The following is an 8,120-nucleotide window of genomic DNA, read 5'->3' as shown; positions in this document are numbered from 1 at the left end:
AAATATCTTCTATTCCTTTCTCACCTAAGAATACATTGCCAAGGGAATTTCTTTCAAAAGACCAATTGATTGTTAACTTCATCATGCCAGAAAACGGAGGCCAGAAGCTGCCAAAACATCATAAGTTAAAATATGAAAAAAGACATTAACAACTTAATAAAAAATAAACTAGTATGCAATGAATCGCACCAGAAGTAATATATAGAGAAAACAGGGGATTATTTTGATGATAGAATATTAAATAAATTTATATTTTGATTTTGATTTTCTAACAAAGTAAGCCATAGACCTTGTTGTAAAAGAACGGACAACAACAACAACAGGTTACTGTTTTCAGCTGAAATTGTTATCGTGTAAACAGATCCTTAGTGAGATGGCAAAATACTGGGCTCAGCAGCTGGGACCAAACAGCTTCTAAGGCCATAGCAAAATTTTACTGTTAAAGTTGTGAGGTCATCTACAGCTATTTACAAAAGTTTAGTTAAGTTCAGATAGTTAAGTATAATAAAATTGGCATGGGCAAAGTAGATTTTTTGGGAAGTACTTTTAGACAACCCAATTACCAAAAGGTAAAAGTTGACCCCACTAAATAACATTCAACTAGAACAAAAGCATTTTAAATAAGACATATATAAAAGAATGTGTAAAGGTAGAAATAGACAAAATCATACGTAAATAAATACATTATAAATTGGGGGATACATTGCAAAAATCATGAATACAAAAAAATAAGTAACATTACATTATATTATTATATGTATTATGTGTAACAATACTCAGAAATAATGCAAAAAATTAATAGTATATGTCATGATTTGGTCTTTTTTGAGTTTTGTTTTTCAGTGTTTGGTGTTTCTTCTTGTTCTGGTGTGTTTTGTTCGACTCTGTCACAGAATCGTGAAAACGAAGAGGAGGACCCAGATGCAGATCTAACAGAAAGGAGTTATTTAAAATAAAGATCAAAATTCCAAAACACGAAAAAACAAGGAGCCACGACGAAGCACAAGAGACACTAGCAAACTGACGACTAACTGACATACCACAAACCACAAACACATACAATGAACTGACACAGGAGGGCAGAAACACAGAGACTAAATAGACACAGGGGTAATCAAACACAGGTGAGACTAACAAGACACAGGTGAGGACAATCAGGGCAATCACACTGGGAAACACACAGGCAGGAATACAAGAAACACAGAGAACAACTACAAACCAAATCATGAAACACTAAACACACAGAACTCAAGAACGAACAAAACACACCAGAACAAGAAGAAACACCAAACACTGAAAAACAAAACTCAAAAAAGACCAAATCATGACAGTATATTTAAAAAAAAAAGTTGAATAAATTGCAGAAGCTAAAACATGAAGTAGGTAGCAAGGAATTTAATTCGATATCACATTTTATTCTACATTCATTTTAAATTCTGGATTTATTAATTTTTTTTCTTTTTTTGGCAGTTTCTGTCTTCCCCGTTACAACAGGGTAGTGCCAATACACATTTATGTCTGCACAAAGATTCAGTTGGTGATTTGAAAGCTATGACTGTCACGTTATCAGAAAGCATAAAGCTTTAATTTTACTGTTTACAGAATCTTATTCAGAGTTTCATGACTGTTTAAAAAGCTGCTTTTTATGAACTGGAAATGAACAGTGTGTAATGTAATATATGAAGTCATTCCAATTATTTATGCGTAAAAGTTCATGTAATGTAGAGGGGCTCGTATCGTATTGTACTGTATGATACTGAATAACAAGACCAACAAGATTATATATATAAATATATGGATTATTGTTTTGTTACTGTGTGGTAGATATATACATTAGTCGTAACGATCTTGATGAGAATTACATGGAAAATTCACATGAACCTTCTTCTCATGAAGTCTTTCTGTTTAATCAGAAACCATCAAACATTTCAAACTGGTCAGCAATGGCTTGTATTCACCTAGTGGTACATGTAACACACTAAAGGGTTAATTATGTCCCAAATTGTACGCCCGTGCTGCTGTACTGTGCCTTGTGGTGTTCCTGACTGTATGATTTTTGTTTTGTACTGTCAATTAAAGTATGATTACTTAAATTAAGACATTAAGATGTCCCTCTGTGTCCTTTTTCTTTATCTATTTTGCTTTAAAAATGTTAATCATACTGGGGTGCCGGTGGCGCATTGGTTAGTGAGTGCACTCCATGTATGGAGGCTGTAGTCCTCCAAGTAGGCGGCCCAGGTTTGAAACCAACCTGTGGTTCCTTTCCTGCATGTCATTCCCAACTCTCTCTCCCTGGTTTCTGACTCTTTTCCTCTCTCTACAAAAAAGGCACAAAACACCCACACTAATTTATTGTGTCCATGTCTGCCATGGTTAGACAGTTTCTCACATGGCTCAGTAATTTAGCCAATTTGGCAAAATAACCAATTACTAGATTTAGAATATTTTTGAGAATTCACCTCCTAACAAATCATTCTATTGTTGCACTTATACTTTACCAATCATCAAAGTTTGAGAATGCATGCAACAACAACATGTACATTTCCTTCCTCCTGTAGCAAAAAGGTCAGGGTCTCTTTAAAAGCACTTAATGATCCATCCTAATGATTATTTCAATATTACAAATGAGAAATCTGTCATTCAGACTACAATCCATGCATTGCCTAACTTTATCCAAACAGAGGAAACACTAATAGGGAAAACAGAACAAAGCCCTAATGCAATGACGAGAATCTATAACTGCTGTTGTATCTTTAAAGATTGCTCTGCATGACCTGGAATATACGCTTTTCATTACAGTAATCAGAGAGTCAAAACACACTGTCTGAGGTACAATCCACATAGATGGAAGACCCGATATCTACCGCAGACATTATCAGTAGAAAATGACTGTCTAAGGAGCTTTCAGATTTATTGATGTGTTTTTGTCAGTGGGTGACCCCCAGTATTATCTCTTTCTTGTAAGATATACTCTTATGACCTTTCATAAAAGGAATATTTATTTCAGGCAAGGCAGGCTAACCTCCTGTTGTGCATGTAGGTGTAGCATCCAATAATTATACTCTACTTCAGTAGTTTCTCTTTATGGCTTATCTATTGGACCCTTTATAGACAGAAAGACAAAAATAAATACTTTATGGATACAATGTGTCATCTTTGTCATGTCACTCCAATTCACCCCTGACCAAGCACAAAATCCATGCCCCATTTGTCCTTGTGTGACTAACATATGCTTACAATACCATACAACCAACAGCAGCTGAGTAGAGGGAATTATTACTGCAACAAATACAAACATTATTCATTTATTTATTTCATTGATTGTCACAATGAAGGTTTATTAAATATATATATTCACTTTGTTTTGGGTTAATATAGATCAATAATCAACTCATCGAGTCTCTAATGTGGCACACTACAGCTTTGGTGGAAGAGATCAGAAGTTCATTAGCATTAAGCCACATTAACTGAAGTGAAATACTGTTGTAGCAATAGAGACCTCAAGAAATATACAATGTTTTCCAACTCAATTGTAAATTTGTGGCAGTACACCTGTTGAAGTCACTCATGCCAACAGCAATCTGGTATTTACCTTTTAAGCTTCCTTAAAGAAGTGTGTTTATAGAGGCTGCCTTTCTTCCATGTGATGACACTGCTAAAGGACAGTGACAGATGGTAGCTGTGAGGCTTCCAGTTCTTGTCAAACTACGACAATTTCAAAGCAATTTCGGCCATGTGAGGATAGGGTTTAAAAGGTGCAGTTAAGACATCCAATAAACAACACCAATTATGTATAATTCCATGCCTTGCCAAGGACATTTAAACTGACAGGATATACACAGGGAGAGGTTGAAGGATAAAATACTTTCTTAATAAGAGGTGCCCTGCACTTTATGATATTGCTGTTGCCTTAAATTTGTGTCAAGAGGGTTTTCTGCAATTGTCAACCAACCAATACCATATTTCAAGGCCATATCCCAGCCCCCTTCCATTTTGTTATTTCTTACAGGAAACTCCGGTGGTTTCTTGGCCCTAGAACTAAGGTACCAAATTTGCCAGATAGTCTTTGAACCCAGATACACACAATCAATCCACAACTACACAAAATTTCAACCCCTCTGTCCCCACACCTTGGTAAGCCACGACCTCATTCAAAGGGCATGTGCACTGCTGCACTTTGTGCAAGCGGAAAGGTATGATTAAATCTGGATGATGGAGCAAGATAGCTTAAAATGTCAGGACAGGACAGAGTTCCACACAAAAAAGCCTGCATATTGAAGAAGTCTGAATAAGACTGAATAATTACAGTTTATAACTGCGAGTCAACTGGAGAGTTGCCATGCATTCTGTAAAGTGTGCACGGTGGACTTATGGCAAAATTATGTGACCCAGGATATCAGCTCCTAATGGCACAAGCTTGGTGTCAAGGCACAGTAGGGCAAATGAACAGAAGCTCTTGCACCCTTCAACTACCATAACCCCAAACCTCCTGTATTTTGAAACATTGCATTTTGTTATGCAATGGATCAGCTGTAATCACCTCACCTCATGTGTGTTTGTTTACCTTTTTCGTTTGCCAGATGTTAATAATGGAATTGTGGCTTTTGTGAAAGTTGCCGGAATTTTATTTTACCCATAGTTTCCTTGGTGGACCTTATTGTTCCAAATCTAACAAAATTTATCTTCAAAAATATGGAAGGCAGAATGGTCAGCCCAGCAACCTTACCTTGGTGTGTTTTGCTCCTTGCTTGAATTACTAGTTCTTTCCCATGAATGGCAATACTATAATAATTGGTTTGTAGTATTGGATCTCATCATTGTTGCATCTGTTACTTCGGACCATCACAATCAGTGACAGTCTGTCTTGTGGTGTTCCCCAAGGTGCCATCCTGGGTTCTATTCTTTTGTGATCCTTTATACTTCCTCTCTGCCAGATGAATTCCTGTGAGGAACTTTGATTTGTGTAGATTTTAGTAACCCTTGTGGAAAAAGTGGTAGCTCTTGTCTTTTTGCTGCTCTTATGCTCTACATGCATTGGAACTGTTTTCTGGTGGAACATTTCTTTCTGCTATCTTTAACAGGTAAACTGTTTACAATGAATTGCCCGTGTAATAATATTCATTCACCACTGGCCACCAACTCTTCCACTACGCAGTCATCAGAAGGTAATGCCATAGAACAAAGTAAAACTAAGTTGTGTATGGTGGTAACAAGAAATCAGAAAAATGTTAATGATCAGGTCATTTTTTCATGACCCCTACATTAGTCAAACACCTGAAGACAATCTTCAACCCTTTTGCCTTAAGATTTAGGATTTATTTTGGGGATTTTTGCCTTTTTTATTTGATAAGACAGTGGATAGACTAGGAATTCAGGAGAGAGTGGAGAATGGCATGCAGGAAAGAAGCCACAAGTCAAACTTGCACCCAGGCCACCTGCTTTGAGGACTATAACCTACGTACATGGGGCCCGACCTAACTGCTAGCCCATCTGCGACACAAGCCCTTTGCTTTCAAACTCTCTACACAGCTTATCAGTGAATACATACATTAAATATTTAATGTTAGCATTAGTTTCCAGCATCATTCATTTAGCTTGGAAGACAGCCTTTTTCTTCCTCTACATAAAGGTGGTTGCAACCCTGATTTGAATAACAGTTATCAAATTAAAAAAAAATATCATGTCATGATAAAAGTACTTGAGTCACTTGTTAATGTACATGTAAAATATTTTTTATTAACACACTCCATACTTACTCCATTTCAGTCTGAGTTCAGGTCAAAGCACAGCACCATTTCTGTCCTCAAGTCCTCTTTTCGCAAACATTACAAAGGGAGTTCCTCAAGGTTCAGTGCTTGGACCAGAGTTGTTCACCATTTATATTAATGAGATTACCACTTCATTACACATGTGGGATCTCCATCTTTAGAAGAGGTCAAAATGCTCCAGCAACACTTATAGTAAGAAGATCAACTTTATTAACAATTTAGACTGACGCGTTTCGGCTCGTGGCCTTCATCAGGGTCATCCCATCTTTATGCAGATGATACTGTACTTAAGAAATCTTCAAATACCATTCATGATGCAACTCTAAATCTGCAGCAAGCATTTAACCTCTCACAAAATAATCTGCACAAGTTGAAACTGGTCCTGAATTGTGCAAATTCTGAATGGAAGATTTTTCAAATGCAAGGCAATGTTACAATTCAATCTGGTAAAAATACATTATGAAAGACAGTGCAATATTATAAATATTGTGGTATCTGGATAGATGAAAAACTTAATTTAACAACACACATTGAAAATCTCTTCGCTAAACTAAGACAACAACAATGCTTTCTTTTTAGAAATAACCCTCGCTTCCTTTCCTGCACTAGGACAAGAAATATTGAAGCAGTTTTCCTTTCTGTAATTGATTATGGGGAAGTTTTAATGGACGTGCAGCCACTACTACTTTAAAACCTTTTGATGCAGTTTATCACTCTGCACTGAGATTCATTTCCAGAGACAGCTATGGGACACATCATAAACAACATGCCTGCCTGCTCAAACAAAAAGGGGAGATCAGCATCTTTATTTATTTATAAAGCACTTTTAAATAAACTACCTCTGTATCTCTCAACTTTTCTTTCATTTCAGAATCTCTTCATAAATCTTCTCTAAGGCGAGTACTTTATCAAACTTAAAGGTACATCAACATGCGTCTTCAGAATTTACAGCCATAAACAAACTTAATACTGTTAGAAAGTAAGACATACAAGAATGAATAACAATGCATTGTACACGAATAATAACCGAAAAACAAACTAAATCATTTCAAAACAACTTACTGGAGAGCAGTAAAAGCTTAATTGCAAACATAGTGAATGATATGTCCACACCTGGACCTTATATAACCTGCAAACTCCTCCCCCTATCTCTGCTTGCAATGATTGACTTCACCAACTGCTGTCTCAGGGAAGCTTCAGACTTGAGTTTTAAAACACAGAATGTTTAAAGGCCATTCTTTCTGTCTGAAAGTTAGGTATGTTGCTTTTTGATTTACATTTTTTGTTTTCATGGTGAGCCACATTCTTCTTTTTTTAATATACTTCATCATAATGCCAAGAAGTTGTACTAAAACACTTGATAACTACTGAACACTTCTTTCATGAATGTGAAAGTGTTTATGTGTCTGCTTGTTCCAGTGCATGCTTTTTCTTGGTTATACACTACCCTCTACTGACAAAATGCCTGCTTTACACATCATAGTATTTTTTTTATTTTTTTTATTCTATCATTCTCCCATCAGTCTTCAACGTCATTCATTCAATTCATCAGATGCCAAAAAAAGAGTAAAAACATCTCTCTCTTTTGTCTGCCATTCAAGTCAATGAAAGAGAATGGTTGTCAAGCTACAGAGAACATTTTAGTATTTCGATTAACTGCTGTACATCGATCAAGGATACTTTCAATCTATAATTACAGTTTGTTACCTACATCTTTACAACAACTCCATAGGAAATGAAAAATACACCATTATCCTAGGGAAAAGGCATTTCATAGTAGCATAAACGGTGAATTCAGGAGGTATTCAACTGTTGGCTTTTCGTCATTAACTCTTTTTTTGTGTGTTTATCTCGAGTAGCCCTAGGTGTTCTTAAAGATGCTCGTAAATTGCTTAACAAAGAACGCGCTTTGTGTATATTTTAACCAGAGCATAATATCAATATCTCCTAGTGCTGCTGCAAAAATTAATAAATTATAGTCTATTTCTGCAGCTGCTTCCGATTTTCCTCTTCGTTCACATAAAATAGGCAACAACAGCCCCATCAGGTGGACAAAACGGAGAATCACACTTCAGGAAGATTTAGCAGTATTAGATAGATGATGTGCAAGTTTAAGGTCTGCATTGTGGCCTGCGAATTGGTCGTAGGTGACATTATATTTTTAATGACTTTGTCATTTATATCATATGGACGTTCTGCCGATGCTTTTGGCCCTTCATGGCTTTAAATACAATATCACACAAAATGCCCAAATATCGCTTCTGTTGATAAAAGAGGCCATGGCGACACTGAGGTGAATTTTGATGTAGGCTATATGAGGGTTTTAGTCATTGGACTTTTTATTATGATAAA

The sequence above is a fragment of the Labrus mixtus genome, chromosome 11, assembly GCF_963584025.1.
Source record: "Labrus mixtus chromosome 11, fLabMix1.1, whole genome shotgun sequence".
Taxonomy (NCBI): domain Eukaryota; kingdom Metazoa; phylum Chordata; class Actinopteri; order Labriformes; family Labridae; genus Labrus; species Labrus mixtus.
Note: the sequence above shows the minus strand (reverse complement) of the source record.